The following is a 19,407-nucleotide window of genomic DNA, read 5'->3' as shown; positions in this document are numbered from 1 at the left end:
TTTTGAATATAGTTTAATAAAGGGCTATTTTCAAAGATATGGGAAGAATGTAGATATACCACAAGGGATAGGGCATATGGTAGTGCTAGTAAGGAGACTACTGATCCTAGGCCTTGAGGTGTGAAGAGAAGACATGATTACTACTGCCTGGAGATGAAGAAAGCTGTACATATATGGAGAGGGTGCTTGACAGGAATTGGGTCTTTGTTGGATAGACAGGATCAGCCAGGGAAACCCTGCAGGAGAGAACCAGGGGAATAAGTACTGCAACCAATTCTTCTTATTCCTGCCATCTCTGGTGCCTAATGCTGGTCAAGTCCTCAAGAAAATGTTAATGCAGCTAATCCAGGCAATGACTCTCCTTTCACACCTTGAGCTGCACAGAACAAAGTGAAAAAGAATAGAGAGGAAATCTGGAGAGGCAAATGAGATTTACTCTGTAATTATATTGTCAACCTTATTTATTTTAAGAAAATGTAAAGTTAAAGGGATTTAAACTATATAATTGAATGGTAGGGAATAACTAAGGAAAATTATTCAAGATGCTTTGAAAAATATAAAATGAAGTAGGTATTAGGTTTAATTATACATTTTACCTCTCTGTGACCTCATGAAAATAATGAATTTGATTAACCAAATTATATACATATATTTATGTGACTTAATTCTTGCTCCCTCTGGATGAAATTGCTCCCAATCTGATTTGACCCCAGTACCTTTCATGTTTGTGTTTGACAGATATGACTTGCAATTATTGCCCCATAAATGGCACCCAAAGAATAAATGCTATTTCACGTACTTTTGCATTTCACAATAATTTGGTGGAACTTTCTCCAGTTGAAAACTCCAGTGAATATAGCAATTAATCCTGAAGTTCTATTTTAAAACTAATCAGAACGAGCCTTCCTGATTTCAAATTCAGGTATGAAGCCAAAACAAGGATCTTTTCAAGTAATCTGAGTTTTAGTGAAAGTGTTTCATAGGGACCTAATTATAAGTAGAATCTATTTCCTCCATTGTGTTTCTCCTTTTCGTTCTAATCCTAGAAGAGGCCACACAAATTTTTAACACAGTATTAATTACACAGAGTTCAAAAGTGGTTTTATAATACTAAGCTTAAAATACTGGAGGGGGAAGTTCTCCTAGAAGGTATTAAACACATTAAAACAGAAACAGAAAGTTCTTTTCGCCCAATATGATTGGTCAATGAAATCATGGATTGGTCACCATTTATATGCAGCTGAAATAAATTAAACAATATAATTAGAGATCTAGTATGTGTGTAAAGACCAAATGTTACAAAGTCACAGATTACATGAAAAGCCATATAAAGGAAACACACAGCAAAGTATGGACTTTTGGCAGATTTTCTCTACAGTGAAGTCCATGTCAATAAAATGGGCATGTACTTATGTCTGTGGTTATCAAGTTATATATTAACTTGCTGTTTTCTAAAGCAGGGACTCTAATAGTTGGTAGACCTAGGATGAGACCTAGTAACTGAATGACTCTGAACATCCCTGAGAGATCACGAAGTTTATGACAGAGTCAGATGTGTGAGAGAACCTGGGTGCTTCTCTGTGGTCACATGGCCTGCAGTTTTGCGCTAAATAGAGGAGTGAGCAGCTGAAGCCTGTGTAGTAGGGTGTGGCTGTCGAAAATTAGACTTTTTTCATATGCTAAAAGTCAGATCCCCCTCAGCCTCACCTAATCATTTAAATACTTTCTGCTGAGTCTAGTCCTAGGTCTTCTCTTTGATTTTAATTGGTACGGTTAAGGGGTGTCAATACATGTACACCAGCAAAGTGTGTGTGAGGGTAGCTAGTATATAAAGTGAGGATACTAGAAAGAGTAAAATGTGTTTATGTGGCTTATGCCCGGTCAAAAATGCAGGGTGCAAGAACCCACTGATCATCCACTCTCTCAACAGGTTAGCTGGGCAAGTTGGATAATAACAATCAAGATACCCTTTGGTATGTCATGAGGCTAGTATCTCACTGGGTTTAAGTGTGACCCCTGAAATTCATATGTTGAAGTCCTAATTCCCAGTGTTTTAGGATGTGACCTTACTTGAAAATAGGATCATTGTCAGTTAGCTAAGGTGATTCCTCAGCTAGAATCCCAGAGTTTACTAGGAAAATCGATCCAGTGAAAAGGAGACTTCAGTACTCCTTACATCTTCTGTTAACTTTTACAGACCCCTAAAGATAGAATCTTAGAGAACAGGGGTGTGTAAAAGTAAGCATTCTCTGTGTCTGAACCTTATCTGTTATCCTGTCTTATTATTCAAAACTTTGTTGGTATCTCAGAGGGATTAAGATGAGAGCATAACGCAGCCTCCAAGAGCTCCTCTTACAGATTTAGGTCCTAAAATAGCCAGGCATCTGATTTCTGAATGCTCAGCATTCCCTTTATTTTGCTAACAGCATGTCAACTGTCCCCTGGAAAAGGATTCTTCCTGCTTGGTTTTGGTGATCAATGGAAGGGACATACCCCTATCGCTGGCTAGGGTTTGTGTGCGTGATTGAGATTCTTCCTTGTGGGAATCTTGACCTTGTTACAAGGACAGAAAACATTTGGAATCAATTCATTCTGGTCATGGTAGCCTGAAGAAACTCCTTTTGTTACAGGGCTAGAAAAGCATCCAAGCTACTGATCCCTGTTTTTCCCCAAACCTTAACTTTTCCTTGGGATTATGTGAGATACTCAGTATCCTTCTAATACATTCACTTTTCCTAAATTAATAAGAGTTGTTTTCTGTTGCATTCAGTCAAAGATCCTTAACTGATTTACTCTACTGTCTTTTTCTAGCATTACACTTTCCTAGTGTTCTGATACTGGTATTTCTGAGAATGATAATGGTGGTGGGGGATATAAATTATTTATCTGATAAGTATTGTTTTGCAGATTTCTTTTTCTCTATAAAGCCTCTGAATAGGTACTTTATCAATTGATCTGGGACCATTCAGTGGTTAAATTTTGCAGGGGAATACAATCGTGAAAACCATCCTATGTGTTAAGTTTTGTGTATGGGGATATTTTTTACTGGAAATGGCTTCTCAGCAATGTATATTGTTCCCCTGTCCCTTTGTATACTGTCCTTGAAGAATAAGATTAAAACCAGAGGAAATGTTTACAGTTTCCTGAAAATAGAAATTGCTGGTAGAAAGGGAAGGATATTCATGGTAGCCTACACAGCACAATATAAATGATATTTAATTAATGTTTTTGAAAATGCTTTTTATTGTTCAAGAGAAAGATTAGTTTGTTTACATATTACTTGTCACAATTAATGAAAGTAAGGAAAAGCATCCTGAATTTCAGCAACAAAGATGCAAATTCTATAATTATATAACAAAAACAGAAAAGTCTGTTCTAGTTCATGATCCATATAACATTTAGTTTAATAATTGTAAATATATGAACCACTTCTTATTCAGGTAATATTTCTAAAGATGCATGCAACTTTGACAAAAATGTATAGTATATCTAATTACTGAGGAAGTACCTAAACATAGCTTAATTAGAAATCAAGTTCATTTTCTAAATTAAAAACAAATGTACTTTTTTTGAAAACATGGAGATAATTTCAAAAAACTCAAGATAGTTGGTATGAATAAACAATTCTAGAATTTCAGACTTTTTTGTTAATTAAACTATAAGCAATTTTAGATTTAAAATAAATTTAAAAGTTTTTGCTGAAGAAGACTAAAACTAAACAATACTTTGATATAATTATCCTGCAATTTATTATTTTGATTACTGTCCTTTTATCCTACATCTGCTTTAAAATAACATATGCATTGTATCTATATATAACACACACATACTACTTATACAGTTGTGCTCAGTTAAATATATTAACATTTTTTTCCTTTAAAATTGATGTGTAAATGGCCTTCATGTATGGTTAGAAAATCTGGTATTGAAGTCTTTCTGCTACTTACTACCCTTCTTGTTACTGACTAATAGTCTCGAAATGTCCCTTAGTTTGTCTGCAACTCAGTCTTGTTGTCTATTAAATGTGGAGGCAAAATGATTGTTTTGCCCATCTATATCAGTCAGATATGGTGGTTATGCTATGTTAATAAAATGACCTACAAATCTTAGTGGCTTTGGAGAATATTTAAAAAACTTTTGATCACCTAAGCAACATGTCCCTCAATAATTGGCAGGAGAAGGTGGAGCTGTTTTTGTAGTCACTCAGGGACCCAAGCTGACAGAGCATATTGAATGATGCCTGTCTTTGCCATCTAAATGCTCTAGTCTGGAGATGAGAAATCTCACTTGCATATTCAACTTAATGACTGCTCACAAGGTCCCACCCAACCCCAAGGGAGCCAGGAAATGCACTTCTATAATAAACAGAAGAGAGACAAATTTATTCTGCCAACAGTACTAATGGCTACCTTATAACTTCTTTGGATTCTGGGCTTCGTATGCAAAAGTGCTTTGGAATATGTGAATATTTACACTCAAGTCTTTTGACTCCAAAACCCCTTTTTTTCCCCATTATACCAGGTTGCTGTTAAACTTCATTGTTACCCTTTTGTTCTTTCATTTAATTAGCACATATTTGTCGAGTTACAATGCTAATCATTGTGCTTATTAGGGTCCACATATGAATAGAGCAGTCTTTATCCTTAAGGAATCCAAGATTCAGTAGAGAAAGAGAATACAGAACTCCAGTAGATGAGATTAGTTCTGTGGTTGCCACAGAGGGGAGGATGGTTACCTCTGCTGGGGCGGACTGGAGAGAACTGTGTGAACGGGCTTTCGATCATAAGGCTTTGGAGTTCTAAAATCACTGAGTTTTTCTATCATGTAAGTTTTGTCCCAGTCTACTTAAAAGGGTAACACCTAAGTGAACCATTAAAAAAAATGACACAAAGAAAGACTATATGCTGTTTCTTTCAAATGAAAAAAAAATGTTTTGCTTTGTGATCAGAATTATTGGGTATCTTTAAAACCAAGTTTAGATTATTTTTAAGCTGCTTTTCTCTAAAAACAGACCTTTGCTTCAAATAGGGAAATCACTGTTCTTAGAGATTACTCTATTTACCTTTAGCAATACTTGATTTAAAAAAGGTACATTTTTATTGTTTCATCTCTATGTATTTTTAAAAGTTGGTCCTGAGTTCTGTAAAAAAAAACAAAAACCCCATTGCTTTTTCTAATTCTTTTCAGCTGAAGCAGGAGGGACTGATAGGAAGAAAATCTGAGAATGGTGTATTCTAGAAAAATTAAAGGTGTGGAGGAAACTGCTTTGGTCAGTAAGCATTTAATCCAGTTCAACAAATATCCATTGGCTATCTATTCTAGGTAAACCAGCAAGAGATACACTAACTGGCTGGGGAGACAGACAGACAAAAACAATCTATATTATAATTTAGAATGGAAATAAGTGGTACAAGTAAGTGTAGTAAAGAACAGCAGAGCCACAGAGGAAGGAGCAATAATTCTGACTGGAAAAACAAATAATGCTTCACAGAGCTCTGATGTCAGTGGACCTAGAACACTGTGTAGGGTTTCAGAATTAGGAAAGGAAGAGAATAGAAGGGGCTGAGGAAAGAATATTTGAGATTGAAGACAAAATATGAGAAAAGGCAGAGTGATAAGAAAATACATGCCTTATTTGAGCAATGGCAAGCAGTTCAGAAAGATTGTATCTGTGTGTGTGTGTGTGTGTGTGTGTGTAATAGGCAATAAGTACAATAGTGAAGATTGGGGCTAGATCATGGAGAGCCCAGAATGTCGTGCTAAGGTGTTTAGATTTTATTGTCAAAAAACAGGTGCCCTGAAACAATGTCAAGTTGGAGAATGACATGTTCAAACTTGTGCTTTAAGAATATAGCTCTTTTATTTTTTATTTTTTAAACTAAACTGTATATATTTAAGGTATACAACATGTTTTGATATACATAGTGAAATGATTACTATAGTCAAGCTAATTAGCACATCCATCTCCTCACAGTTATCTTTCATGTGTGTGTGTGTGTGTGTGTGTGTGTGTGTGTGTATGTGTGTGTGGTGAAAGCACCTGAAATCTACTTTCAGCAAATTGTCAGTGTACAATATAGTATTATTAACTATAGTCATCATGTTAGATCTTTAGACTTATTCATCCTACATAACAATGCCTTTGGACTCTTTGACCAACATCTCCCCATGTCTCCAATCTCCCTACCCTAGTAACCATGGTTCTACTCTCTTGAATCTGAGTGAGGAATGATTGTGGTTACATTCTGTGGAAGAAAAAGCAGCAAGGAGAGCCAGGAATGAGAACTTGAGAAGCACAACCAGAGTGGTGGGGTGGAGAACAGCTGCTCTAGGACACTGTGGGAGTAGTGTGGATGGGACTTGGTGACTGGCTGCATATGGACAGTGAAGGAGGGTCAGGAGTTAGAGGGGACACTGGGTGTTCTAACTTGGGTGATGTCCAAATCTTCTCAGCATTTTTAAGTGACATTCCTTCCTCCAGGAGTTACTCAATGATTCCCATAAATACAGGGGATTTCCCCGGTCCCTTCTTTAGCTTTTCAACTCTAAGTTCACTCTCATTGTTGGACTGACTGGTGCCATCCCTCAGTTTAAGTCTAGGTTTTGCCTTTAGAAATGATACACAGGCAGGAACTATAACATAAAAGTAACCCTATTAAAAAGGGCTGATCTTTTTATACTACTCATTAGGGATAGTACCCTCCATATCATTGGATACAAACTTGGGCAGACTCCATACCTTTTCTGTTCATTGTTAGGTAAGAGGAAGAATTATAGTTGCTTTAAATAATTCATCTTAATTCAGTAAGGAGAATGTATAGTCAATTAATAACAAAACTTAGAAAGTAATTTAAAGTTAAAACCTTCTCTCACTACCCTTTGCCAAGCTGGGGACTGCTTTGCAATGGCTGCTAGCAGCTTCACTCCTAGCATTTCTTTTCTTCCTTTAATTTGTTAGACCCAAGGGTCTAACTGCTACTTCTCCACATATACAGAGGACCATTAAACTCATGTGATCCCTGTGAATTCTGTCTCACCCGTTCGAGATGATGAACAGGTATCTGCCATCCTTCCATTTCTTCCTCAAAAAGTGCGATCCAGGTACAAATGCACAAGTCTGCTAAAATATGTTATATTTACCATATCATATATATATGTTGTAAATACAGGGTGGGAAAATTCTGAGGCAAAATGCCTTTGAACCCAAAATCAGTCAAATGGAGAAATAAAGTTTAAAACCCATTTATTGCTTACAAGCAGTCATCCTGCATCTTTCTCCTGCTGCAGCAGAAGCTAGCAAATACTTCCCCCAACCTCTCTGGTCCAGATAAGCAGTATTCTATCTCATGGAGGGCTAATTCTGCAGCTACCAGTGTTTCTACCATTCCCCAGTTCTGGGGCAGGCCCGACCCCTCTAGGAGGTGCTTTACCCTAGACCAATTCCCCACTAAGGGCTCTGTAAGTCTGGGGAAAGAAAATCCCAGGGCAAAATACCCCTAAAAATCACAATCAGTCAAAGGGAGAAATAAAGTTTAAAACCCATTTATTGCTCACAAACTGCAGTCCCAAGTCATGTTTCTTCTTTGCTCCAGCAGCCACACTGGCCCTCCCCCTTCACCTCTCAGGTACAGATAAGCCCTCTGTTACCCAGGTATTCACCCACTGATATGGGGTGAACTTCTCCACCCCTGAGGAAAGATGCAAATGCACTAAAGCCATACTTCTTTCCACCTCTGAATGCCTATTGATATGCAGATATACTAAAGCCAGGCTAGATATTCTGGAAATGTAACGATTTTACCCACAATCCACCCCTACAGAAATCTCGCCTTACAATTTACTCGATTCCCCTCTTCTGACCAATCTAGTAACATGCAATAGTAACAGCAATAAAATCTTGATAATCCTCAAGCCAGAGGATTCAGCCTATGCAGATTAAGCAAATGTACTTTACAGCACAATCTCTCACCAAGCACAAAATACTTTTGTACACTTGTTTACTAATTCCTAACAATCATGCTAGATCGCTCACAAAACTTTTACCAAACATTAGACAAAGTCAAGCCTCTCTTTAAACATTATTTTCTTGACAACAGCGATACAATCATAATTCTCAAGCCAGAGGATTCAGCTAGGTTCAAAGTCCCATGCAGATTAAGTCCAAAGCTCATCCATTCCAGTCATCACGTGGCAGCTGCAGCCAGGGGGCGCATCCAGGACACAAAGACCGTAGAAGCAAATAACTGTGATTGTCGGGGGCCAATTTGCTGTTATTACAGAAATACACAGAAGGCCAGCTTCCAGGCCTTTTCCCCAAGGTGCCAGAAGAGCCAGCCATCGCCAATCCATGTGTTAAAATGTCCAGGGCCACATCCATTTTACTCCTAATTGCTGTAGCCATCCTTGCAACCCATGTCCAGTAAAGTGTGTACCTTAATCACTCTCAGTAACCAGCGACTGACCATAGGCTGCAGAGAGACACCCTAGGTCCCTCTTGATGGTTTGCTGATCTGCACAACATGCAGGGTACTCCTTCCAGGCTTGGCTGACTTCTTCAAAGGTGAAAGACAAGGCACACCGATGGGCCCACATTGTCTTTTGAGGTGTCTGTGATGAGTTGGAGATCAATGTTATTGAATAAGAGAAGTGAGAGTTTCAAGAAGAAAGAAGCAATCAACTGTGTCGAATGTTAAGAAGATGTCAGGTACAGTAAGAATCAAAAAGAATTAATTAGAATTTTTAAATAGGTTGCACATGCATATATACTTACATGTTTTATATGGATTAAGGTCCAGGAGGATTACTGGCGATTATAATAACTGTTTAGGGGAGGTGGGGGTATGGAAAGACTTCTAATATTTCTTATGGATTATAGTTATTAAAAACAGACTGTTGCTCTGGAAGGAGGGGATTCCCTACTTTGGGCAAGTTCACTATGAATTTGCTGAGACTAAATAAAGACAACAGAAAGTTGTGGGTTCAAAGGGGCTCATACCATGTTTTATTCTTACCATGGGCACCTTGGCTATATACAAGCATCTCAGTGTCGCCTGGCTCTTGTGCCCTCCCTCCTGCCTCCCAGCATGGGGCTCTCCTCTCCCTTCTTAGCACTGGGGCTGTGCGGCTCTTCCCTCCTGCTGCTTGCTTGTCTCCACCTGGTAAGCTTTCTGCATTTTTGCTTTCACCACCTTTTCCTGGTTCTTTCTTTCCCCACCCCTAGTAATGGGAGGAACTCTGTGGGCAGGTCTTCTATGGTGGCTGGTGAACACCAACCATTTATGTCTAGGCCAGGAGCTTGTGTGTTTCCTCTCTACCCATCCCACAGCTGGTACTGCCGTGACTCAGGACAATGGGTGATACTAAAGCCAGGTGAGAGTTCTGGTTGTAAATTTACATTTTCTCCATACAGAAAATATGAGAAATACAAAAAAGACAGACAACTGATGTCTTTTGTTTGTGGCTTTGTCTGTGTTTAAAGCTTGGAGTCATGAATGATTGATATCTCTTATAGTGAAACTAGTGTAGTCCAAATTTGTGTCAATTTAGACTCCAAATGATCTTAAACACATAGAAACTGTTAGGGTCCGGGCTTCTGAGGCTTCTCCAGAGAACAAACTACACAGGCATAGAGATGTAAATTCAAGCAAAGTCTTTATTCAGCCAGCTAGCTGGGGTCCAAGTGTCAGCCCGATGCAGTGGGTCTCAACAAGGACCCCGAGCACTCAGAGCCAAGGGTTTATATAGCATTTTCAAAGCACTTAACTCATAGTAATTTTCCACAACTATACATTATTCTTGCAAGACATACATCCTGGGGTTAAGCAAGGGCAGGATAAGACTACTCCTCAATGGTTAGGGAGGTTCTGCACGATAAGCTTGGTATGTAAGATTAACTGACCAAGGTTAGCTGACCAAGGGTCATAGCTGCCCACCACCCAGTGCTCATGATTAACTTGTTTTTCAAGGCCTTACCCAGGCCCAGGTTTTTTTTTTTTTCTTCTTCCTTAGTCACACCCTCAGAAAATGGTTTCCAGGTTTCTAAGATGGCTATGCTTATGCTAATTTACTAATCTTACTAATGCTTAGATTCTACATTTCCCCACTTTCCTTTGACCATTCCAATAATGGAATGTTTGTTTCTTCCTGCTGTGTGAGTGAATGATACTGCGGTCTCAGCATTAGCACCTGAACAGCACTCACTCTTTCCCTAACAAAGGCTATTAGCTGGTTTAAGATACAGGAACCTAAAGTGAGAAGCAGTATAAAAATAAGCAAGGGCCCTGCCAGGGTGGATATCAGGGTTGTAAACCATGGGGATTTAGTAAACCAGGATTCAAATAGCCCTTGGCTGGCCTCTCGCTCTCTCTTCCTTTGATCTAGCCTCTCTCTAAGTTTAGACATTGAATCTCTTACTATTCCGGAATGGTCTGCTGTTAAGGTTTAGCTAAGTTTTATTAGTTCTTTTTACTGACTCTTGATGCTCTCTGCACTCCTTTACATTTCCCCCCTTTTCTTGATTAGACTGTGGAATCTTCCACAGCGGCATCTGGGTCCTGATACCTTTGACGAAGGACTAAGAGTTGGACAGTGTCAATTCTTTCCTGCACAAACTTAACAAGCCTGTTAATTATGCACGGGCCAATCGTAAACAGCAACGGCAGGATGACGAGAGGCCCCGCAACAGCCAAGAGAAGGGTAGCAAACCAAGGCTTGTATTTGAACCAAGACTCAAACCAGCCTTCGGTACTTTTATATTCTTTACGCCTCTTCTCTAAATCTTTTTTTAGTTTGGCCAAGGAATCTCTGACTGCACCTGTTTTGTCTACATAGAAGCAGCACTCTTCTCTTAAGGCTGCGCATAACCCACCTTCCTTTAAGAACAAGAGGTCCAGGCCTCTTCGGTTCTGTAGGACCACCTCGGACAAGGAGGTGAGGGATTGCTCTAGGTCTGATATTGTCTGTTGGAGTTGTTCTAGGTCTCTGTCGATTGCCAGCCTCAGGGCTGTGAGCCCCTTTTCTCGAGTTATAAGGGCTGCAACCCCCGTGCTTGCCCCTGCCATCCCTAGGGTGAAGAGGGCCCCAATGGTCAGGGCGGTGACAACCTCTCTCTTTTCCCGGTAAGAGGTCGGCTGGGCTTCCCAATCAGAAAGGGAGGACTCATGAGAATGATACATTAGGCGAGGTAAAATGGCCACAAGCACACAAAACTCATTGTTAGCATTGAGCACAGAGGTGGATAGGGCTGGAGTGAGGCCTGTCTTTGAGCAGAGCCACCAGCCCGAGAAGGGTATAATCCACTTTCCCTGCTCCCACGTAGTATTATTATAGGAGGAGCATAACTGGTGCTGGGTTGTCGGGACTGTGCCTACACACGTACCAACGAATGAGACTTGAGTGATAGTAAGTCCCCACGGCCTTCCATCCCTGTAAGTGGGATGGGAGTTGTTGATAGTGTAGGAGCCATTTATCCCAATTGCTTCATAGAAGGGGGGTGAACCTGGGTAGCATAGCCAACAGGGATCGGTGAGGGAGGAAGTGGTGTGGTTAAGAGTCTCTGCTACAGCCTGCACCATTCCCCACATGGGATTATTTAACCCGGAGGGAGTGTGCTGGGCCCATAACTCAGAGGTCAATGGACCCAGTCCTCTCTTAGGCTCTGGAGCAAGCGTTCTGGTCGGCATTTTTTCATCCTTTTTACTCAGGCCCTTGTCTTGGATTGAAGGTTTCTGAGGATTTATGACCGGGTTGGGACCTAAGGCTTTCTTGACTATTGGCTCAACTTTTAATTTGACTCAGATAAGGGTTCCAAAGGGAGGGGTCTGATAAAGATATAGGCCCCAGGTTAACCCTGTCTGCCATTGGGCATTTTTTTTTCCTTGTTCTGTGAACTGGAGCTTGAGCAGATTACAGTCTGGGCTGTACCTAGTTCGGGTGCACGGTTTAACAAATGAGAGAGTGATGAGCTGGGGAGTTACTTGCCACTTCCACTCCCCGTCATTGGTGGTAACACAACTCCAGCGTGCACAGTATCGGGCCTCAGCCCCTCCACACTGCTGCTTCGCTGGCCCTGTTCGAAACCCTGGGCACGTATAAAACCCATTTTGACTCACAGAGACTCTGCGCTGCTTTTCTCGCCAGTCTCCTCCTCCCATTCCAACAGGACAGAACTGAGGGGCGCAGGGAAGAGGGAGGCCTGAATGCTGACTCTTGCCTTTTCCGCCTCTCTTTTCTAAGTCCGCTACTCTATCTAGGTTAAAGTACAGGTTAGGGAACCACATGCCTAAGGGAGTCGTGTGGGAAGTGCGGTTGTATATTTCATGAGTTTCCCAGTTCTCTATTTCCCAGGTGAGCTGATAGGGGACATGGGGGTTAGGGTTCTGGTGGGTTGGAGGTAGCAGGAGCATCAGAATCACCAATAGCATGGTTCTTTTTATACAAGCGAAGCTTGAGGGGGTTATTAGTCTGAGTTACCCACCAATCCGGGCCCGGCGGGGGTCCCCGTTCTGTGTCGTCTCACGTAAACAGGGTCTCTCACCCGGAACTGATGAGGTACCGAAAGGTCCTCTGGCCAATAGGCTTCCTGGATGGACAACTTCTAGGAGCCGGTCCCATTGCCTCGACGAGATGTGGCTCCTTTCATCTTCGGCTTAGGTGTAGTTTTAAGGGATTGGCAGGATGCTGCTGCACCTTCCACTTTTCCTTACGGGCCCCTGGGTCTTTATGAGGCAGGACCTTCCAAACGTGGGTGTGGTGTACCCAAGGAGCGATACCATCAACCTTGAGAGCAGTGGGGGTGGTAAACAATACAACATAAGGTCCTTTCCACCTGGGCTCAAGAGTCTTCACTTGATGTCTTTTGACCCATACTATATCCCCTGGGACTATGCCATGTTCCGGGCTCAGAATTTTCCCACCCTCATAATATGCTCTGATCAGGGGCTAGATTTCTTGCTGCACTTTAGCAAGAACTTGCAACACATTCAGATAGTCAGGGGCCGGGTCCTCTGCATTGGGAAGCTGCACTCGTTGAGTTATAGGTGGAGGGGCCCGATACATTATCTCGAATGGAGTTAAACCATGTACATAGGGGGAGTTCTGAGCGCGGAAGATGGCTAAGGGAAGGAGAGTCACCCAGTCCCCGCCAGTCTCCAATACCAATTTAGAAAGGGTCTCTTTCAAGGTCCGATTCATTCTCTCTACCTGCCCAGAGCTTTGTGGGTTATAAGCACAATGTAACTTCCAGTCTACTCCCAAAGCTAGGGCTAGTCCTTGCAGGACTTTGCTAACGAAAGCCGGGCCGTTATCGGAACCTATTGCTTCAGGGACCCCATATCTGGGGATGATTTCTTCAATTAATCTTTTTGCTACTACCTGGCTAGTCTCATGCTTGGTTGGAAAGGCCTCCACCCACCAAGAGAAAGTATCTACCATAACTAGGAAATACCTGTATCCATACTTCCCTGGTTTTATTTCGGTGAAGTCTATTTCCCAATTCCTCCCTGAAGCCCTCCCCCTTTCCCGGGTACCTGCTGGGTGCAGCCCTCTTGGGGCTGGTCTTAGCATTGCACAACTACTGCGTTCTTTCGTGATCTGGCGAGTTACCTCATTCTGGTGGGGAAACACCAACTGCGCAGACTGGAAAAGGCTGAACAGTTTTTTTCCACCTAGATGGGTGGACTTATGCAGATTAGCAAGCAGGTACTGTCCTAATGCTTCTGGCAAGATCAATCTACCCTCTTGGTCCCTACCCCAATGTCCCTCTCCAAACACTTCCCCCGGGACTTGTTTCCTAATCCACTCAAGATCTTGAGGGGAATACTCAAGGTTTGGGTGGCAGTGCGGGCAGTTCAGGTATGGGTATTTTGAGGGCCGCAAGCACAAGAGAGTCCGAGAGGGCTGCCCTCTTAGCTTCCGCATCTGCATGGCTGTTGCCGATGGTCTCGGGTGTCTTCTTTGATTGGTGGCCTGGTACATGTATAACTGCTACCGCTTTAGGTTTTCAACAGCAGCTAATAGTCTTTGGACTTCTTGCAGATTCCTCAGTCCCTTCCCTTCTGCGGAACGGAATCCTCTTTCTCGGTAGATGGCACCGTGGACATGGACAGTGCCAAAGGCGTATCTGCTATCTGTGTAAACGTTGGCCCGCTTTCCTTCTGCTCTTTCCAGGGCCTCAATGAGAGCAATAAGTTCCGCCTTCTGTGCTGAGGTGCCAGGGGGCAGAGCTGTGCTCCAGACAACTTCCCCATCGTGGGTTACACTGCTGCCCCTGCTCTCCTGACCCCCTCCTGCACAAAGCTGCTCCCATCTGTATACCAATTTAGCTCACAGTTCAGTAACGGTGTGTCTTTCAGGTCTGCTCGCACCTGGATAATTTCGGAAAGGATATCTCTACAGTCATGGATGGGGGTCTTCAGATCTGGGTCTGGCAGAAGGGTGGCAGGATTTAGGGTTACTGGGTCAGAGAAGGCGATTCAGGGAGAATCTAGTAGGAGCCCTTGATAGTGGTTGAGTCTTGCATTCGTCATCCATTTTCCTGGAGAATGCTTGAGGATCCCCTCCACGGTATGTGGGGCTGTTATTCTCAGATTTTGGCCAAAAGTCAGCTTGTCTGCCTCTTTTACCAGTAGAGCGATGGCTGCTAGGATACACAGACAAGGTGGCCACCCGGAGGCCACTGGGTCTAGCCGCTTGGACAAATAAGCCACAGGTCTCTTCCATGGGCCCAGCTGCAGAGCCAGAGCTCCTTTAGCCACTCCCTTCTTTTCATCTACAAACAGGATAAAGGGTTTTTCTGGGTCTGGCAGAGATAGGGTGGGGGCCCGGAGGAGAGCTTCTTTTAGTCTGTCAAATGCCTCTTGTTGTTCCTGCATCCATTACCAGTCCAGCCCTTCTTTGGTTGCTTCATATGGCGGTCGGGCTATTTCTGCGTACCCTGGAATCCAGAGCCTGCAAAACCCGGCTGAGCCAAGAAATTCTCTCACTCCCCGGGGTGAGGAAGGGACGGGGATAGCCAGGACAGTTTGTTTCATGGCCTGTGTTAGCCACCTGGCCCCATTAGATATTTTGTACCCCAAGTAGACTACTGACCTCTGACAGATGTGGGCTTTCTTGGCGCTGGCTCGATATTCCAGTTCACCTAGTTCAGCCAGCAAGTTCCCCATGGCTTCTTCGCACTCTTCACGGGTTTCTGTGGCCAGCAACAGGTCATCTACATACTGCAACAACATCACGTGGGGGTGGCTCCTGCGAAAGGGCTCCAAGTCCTCGCTTAGGGCTTCATTGAATAAGGTGGGAGAGTTCTTGAAGCCTTGAGGCAGTCTAGTCCAGGTAAGCTGCCCTTTTCTTCCTCCCCCTGGCTCTTGCCTCTCAAAGGCAAACAAAGGCTGACTAACTTCAGAGAGTGGGATACTAAAGAAGGCATCTTTCAGGTCCAGAGTAGTATACCACACATGTGTGGGTGGCAGGTGGCTGAGTAAGGTGTAAGGGTTAGGCACTGTAGGATGGATGTCTTCTACCCTCTCATTGACTTTCCGCAAGTCTTGCACTGGCCTATAATCTTTACTGCCAGGCTTCCTCACTGGAAGCAGAGGCATATTCCATGCAGATTGGCAGGTCTTAAGGATTCCTGTCTCTAACAGTCTATGGATATGGGGTGCTATCCCTTTCCTAGCCTCTTCTGGCATTGGATATTGCCGGACCCGTATGGGTAGAGCTGCGGCTTTGAGTTGAACAACAACCGGGGGTAGGTGTTTAGCGAGACCAATTCCTCCGGTCTCGGCCCATGCGGAAGGGAACTTCTGTACCCAAGAGTCCATCTCTCCCCGGCCCCCCTTTTTTTGATCCACCTGACACAGACGATGTTCGTCGGCCAGGGACAGAGTTAGCACATGCGCCGTTGTAGGGGCTGCCCTTCTTTGTCCATGATTTTTATCCCTTCGGGTTCAAAATGAATGTGAGCCCTGACCTTGGTTAATAAGTCTCTGCCCAGCAACGGTGCGGGGCTTTCGGGTACGACCAGGAATGAGTGAGAGACCTGATGCCTTCCTAGGTCCACTTTTCTGTTAGTAGTCCAGGCACATTTCCTGGACCCTGTTGCTCCCTGGACTATACTTGTGCATCCTGGGTTTAGGGGGCCGTGGGCCTGGTTGAGAACTGAATACTGTGCCCCAGTATCTACCATAAACCCAATGGGAGTCCCCTCCATGCACAGGGTTACCCAGGACTCGGAGAGGGGTGCCGAGCCCCGTCCCCGTAAATCCTCCTCTCCTAGGTGCAGGGTCTTAACAGGGTTCCCTCTCCCTTGTTCCCTCCTTTGGGGGCACTCCCTCTTCCAATGTCCATATTTCTTACACAGGGTGCACTGATCTTGTCCTAGTCGGGATTGACGGGGTCCTGTTCCTCGAGGTGGCCTAGGGCCCTCCTTCACCCCGGCCAGGAATATCCTGGCCATCTCCTCCCTCTGCTTCTTGTTCTCCCTTTTCTGAAATTCTCTGTCTTCCTTCCTATTTTTCTCCTGCATTACCCATTTCTCTTTCCTCAGCCTTTCTTCTCTATCTTCCGGAGTTTCTCTAGCATTGAAGACTTTCTCCGCCTGCTGCAGCAGTTCCCTAATAGAGATCTCCCCTAGGTCCTCCCACTTGTGGAGTTTTCTCCGGATATCGGGGGCTACCTGGTTGATGAATGAGAGGACTACAGTTGACCTATGTTCCTCTGCTTCCGGGTTTATGGGAGTATACTGCCAGTAAGCATCAAACAGCCTTTCCAGATACGCGGCTGGGCTTTCCATTTCCCCCTGAACAATAGTTTTTACCTTAGCCAAGTTAGTGGGCCGTCTGGCGGCCGCCCAGAGACCGGTCATCAGAGTCTGGCAGTAGACCCGGAGACGCTCCCTACCTTCTGCAGTTCCGAAGTCCCAATCTGGGCATGTAAGTGGGAATGCCTCGTCGATGATGGGCTGGAGGGTAGTGGGTCTTCCATTTTCTCCGAGGACATTTTTCCTGGCTTCATTGAGGATACGCTCTCGTTCTTCCGTTGTGAAGAGAGTGTGGAGTAATTGCTGGCAGTCGTCCCATGTGGGACGATGGGTAAACATAATGGACTCCACTAAACCTATAAGACACTTGGGATCCTCTTTGAAGGGAGGATTCTAAGTCCTCCAAATATAAAGGTCACTAGATGAAAAGGGCCAATATTGATATTGTTGAGCAATGCCAGTACCGATGGCACGCACAGGCAGAACCGGCACTGCTCCTTCTGAGGTGGAGGAGGGAGCCTCCCCTTCTTGTTCCCTGGCCCCTCGAGACCTTAGCTGCATTCCTCCAGTTCTACCTGGTGCCCAGCGTGGGGCCAGGGCGGGGGAGTGTGAGGAAGCTCTTTCCGGCCTCCCACCTCCCTCTGCTGAAGAGTCTGGGGAAGCTGCAGCCGCCTGGTTCCCGCTGAGTTCCCTAGCCACATTTTCTATTCCCCCGGCAGCTTCACCCCTCTCCTCTGCATACGGGGGTGGCTGCTCAATCAGCAGGAGGGGGTAAAGAGGAGAACTGTCTGGGAGGACAGGCGGCCCACTTGGGCGCACAGGATTTCTGGCCCTGCAATCAGAGGGCTTTAATTTTTCCTGGGCAACTAGGACGGAGGTCTTTTGTGGGTCAGTATGAGGTTTCTCCACCAAAAAGGGCTCCAACCAGGAAGGGGGATTCTCGGCCAAATTTTCCCAGACAAGAATATAGGAAAGTTGGTCAGGGTGGCCCTCAGGACCTGGCCAGGAGATAATGGCTTTGATCTTGCCAATAAGGTCCAAAGAAAGAGACCCCTGGGCCAGCCAGCCTACTCCAAAGGAACGCCACTCGACTGATCAAAAGGTGTAGAGCTTACCCTTCTTGATGCCAAGGCTCATACTTAAGGCCTGTTCCTTGACCTTGGGGAAATGGGAGAGGATCAGACTCTTAGGAGTAGCCTGAGTCTGACCCATGGTGAGAAAGAAGAAGGAAAAAGAATATGAGTGAGACAAAGGCGAAGGATGAAGATGCCACTTCAAACAAAATGACTGTTGTATGTGCTTGTGAATGAGTGCCTGTCGTTGCACAGTTTTTCTTCCGTGGGGGACGCGAATTTATCTGGGATTCGTGGCTGTGACCCCCTTATCCTGTCACGGGAGTCTTCTAGCGGCAGGCGCCCTAATGGCTCTTAATTGCCCGACCCATGCCCGCGGGGAATGATGTAGTGGCAGAAAGGAGGAACGGAGAGAGCAGGAGAACCTTAGAACAAGGAAACTTAAAATGAGAAGTGCAAAAAGAAATATAAACCGAAACCAAAACATAGTAAAACAATCAATGATAACACCAAGCACACACACCACATCTGATCGCACTCGTTCGGACCGTTCCTTCTCTCACTCTGGTGCGCACCACACTCACCACTTTCAGGGTCCTCAAAAACTCTCGTAATTCTCCCGAAGGGCGTCCACTCAGACTGCCGGAGGGTGACGAGCTTGATCTTTTCCTTTTCAGGCGCCAGTTTTCTGCCGATCAGATTTGCCTTCCTAAGGCCGAGTCACTCGGACCCTAGGGCCAGGATTGGTTACCTGGACTTTTACCCAGGGTTGCTAACCTGGGGGCCGGGACTACCAGCCCGGACTTCCTCACTCGGGACCACTAACCCGAGACCATACACGGGATGGCGACTCCCGCTTTATAATGGATTTATGCAGACACGAGGGGGTGACCCTCGAATTACACTCCCATCCGGACAGTTAGACCTTGCGTCCAGCTGTCCTTTGTTCTCAGGGAAGCCGCTCGTATCCCGGACGAGCCCCCAAATGTTAGGGTCTGGGCTTCCGAGGCTTCTCCAGAGAACAAACTACACAGGCATAGAGATGTAAATTCAAGCAAAGTCTTTATTCAGCCAGCTAGCTGGGGTCCAAGTGTCAGCCCGACGCAGCGGGTCTCAACAAGGACCCTGAGCACTCAGAGCCAAGGGTTTATATAGCATTTTCAAAGCACTTAACTCATAGTAATTTTCCACAACTATACATTATTCTTGCAAGACATACATCCTGGGGTTAAGCAAGGGCAGGTAAGACTACTCCTCAATGGTTAGGGAGGTTCTGCACGATAAGCTTGGTATGTAAGATTAACTGACCAAGGTTAGCTGACCAAGGGTCACAGCTGCCCACCACAGGTGCTCATGATTAACTTGTTTTTCAAGGCCTTACCCAGGCCCAGGTTTTTTTTTTTTTTTTTCTTCTTCCTGAGTCACACCCTCAGAAAATGGTTTCCAGGTTTCTAAGATGGCTATGCTTATGCTAATTTACTAATCTTACTAATGCTTAGATTCTACAAAACAAACAGTGCATTTTCATTGTGTTAGGCAGAAAGATAAACATGAGTGGGATGGAAAAAGAATAGAGCCCAC

The sequence above is a fragment of the Manis javanica genome, chromosome 6, assembly GCF_040802235.1.
Source record: "Manis javanica isolate MJ-LG chromosome 6, MJ_LKY, whole genome shotgun sequence".
NCBI classification, from domain to species: Eukaryota; Metazoa; Chordata; class Mammalia; order Pholidota; family Manidae; genus Manis; species Manis javanica.
The sequence above is the reverse complement of the archived record's forward strand: the minus strand, read 5'-3'. Positions refer to the sequence as shown.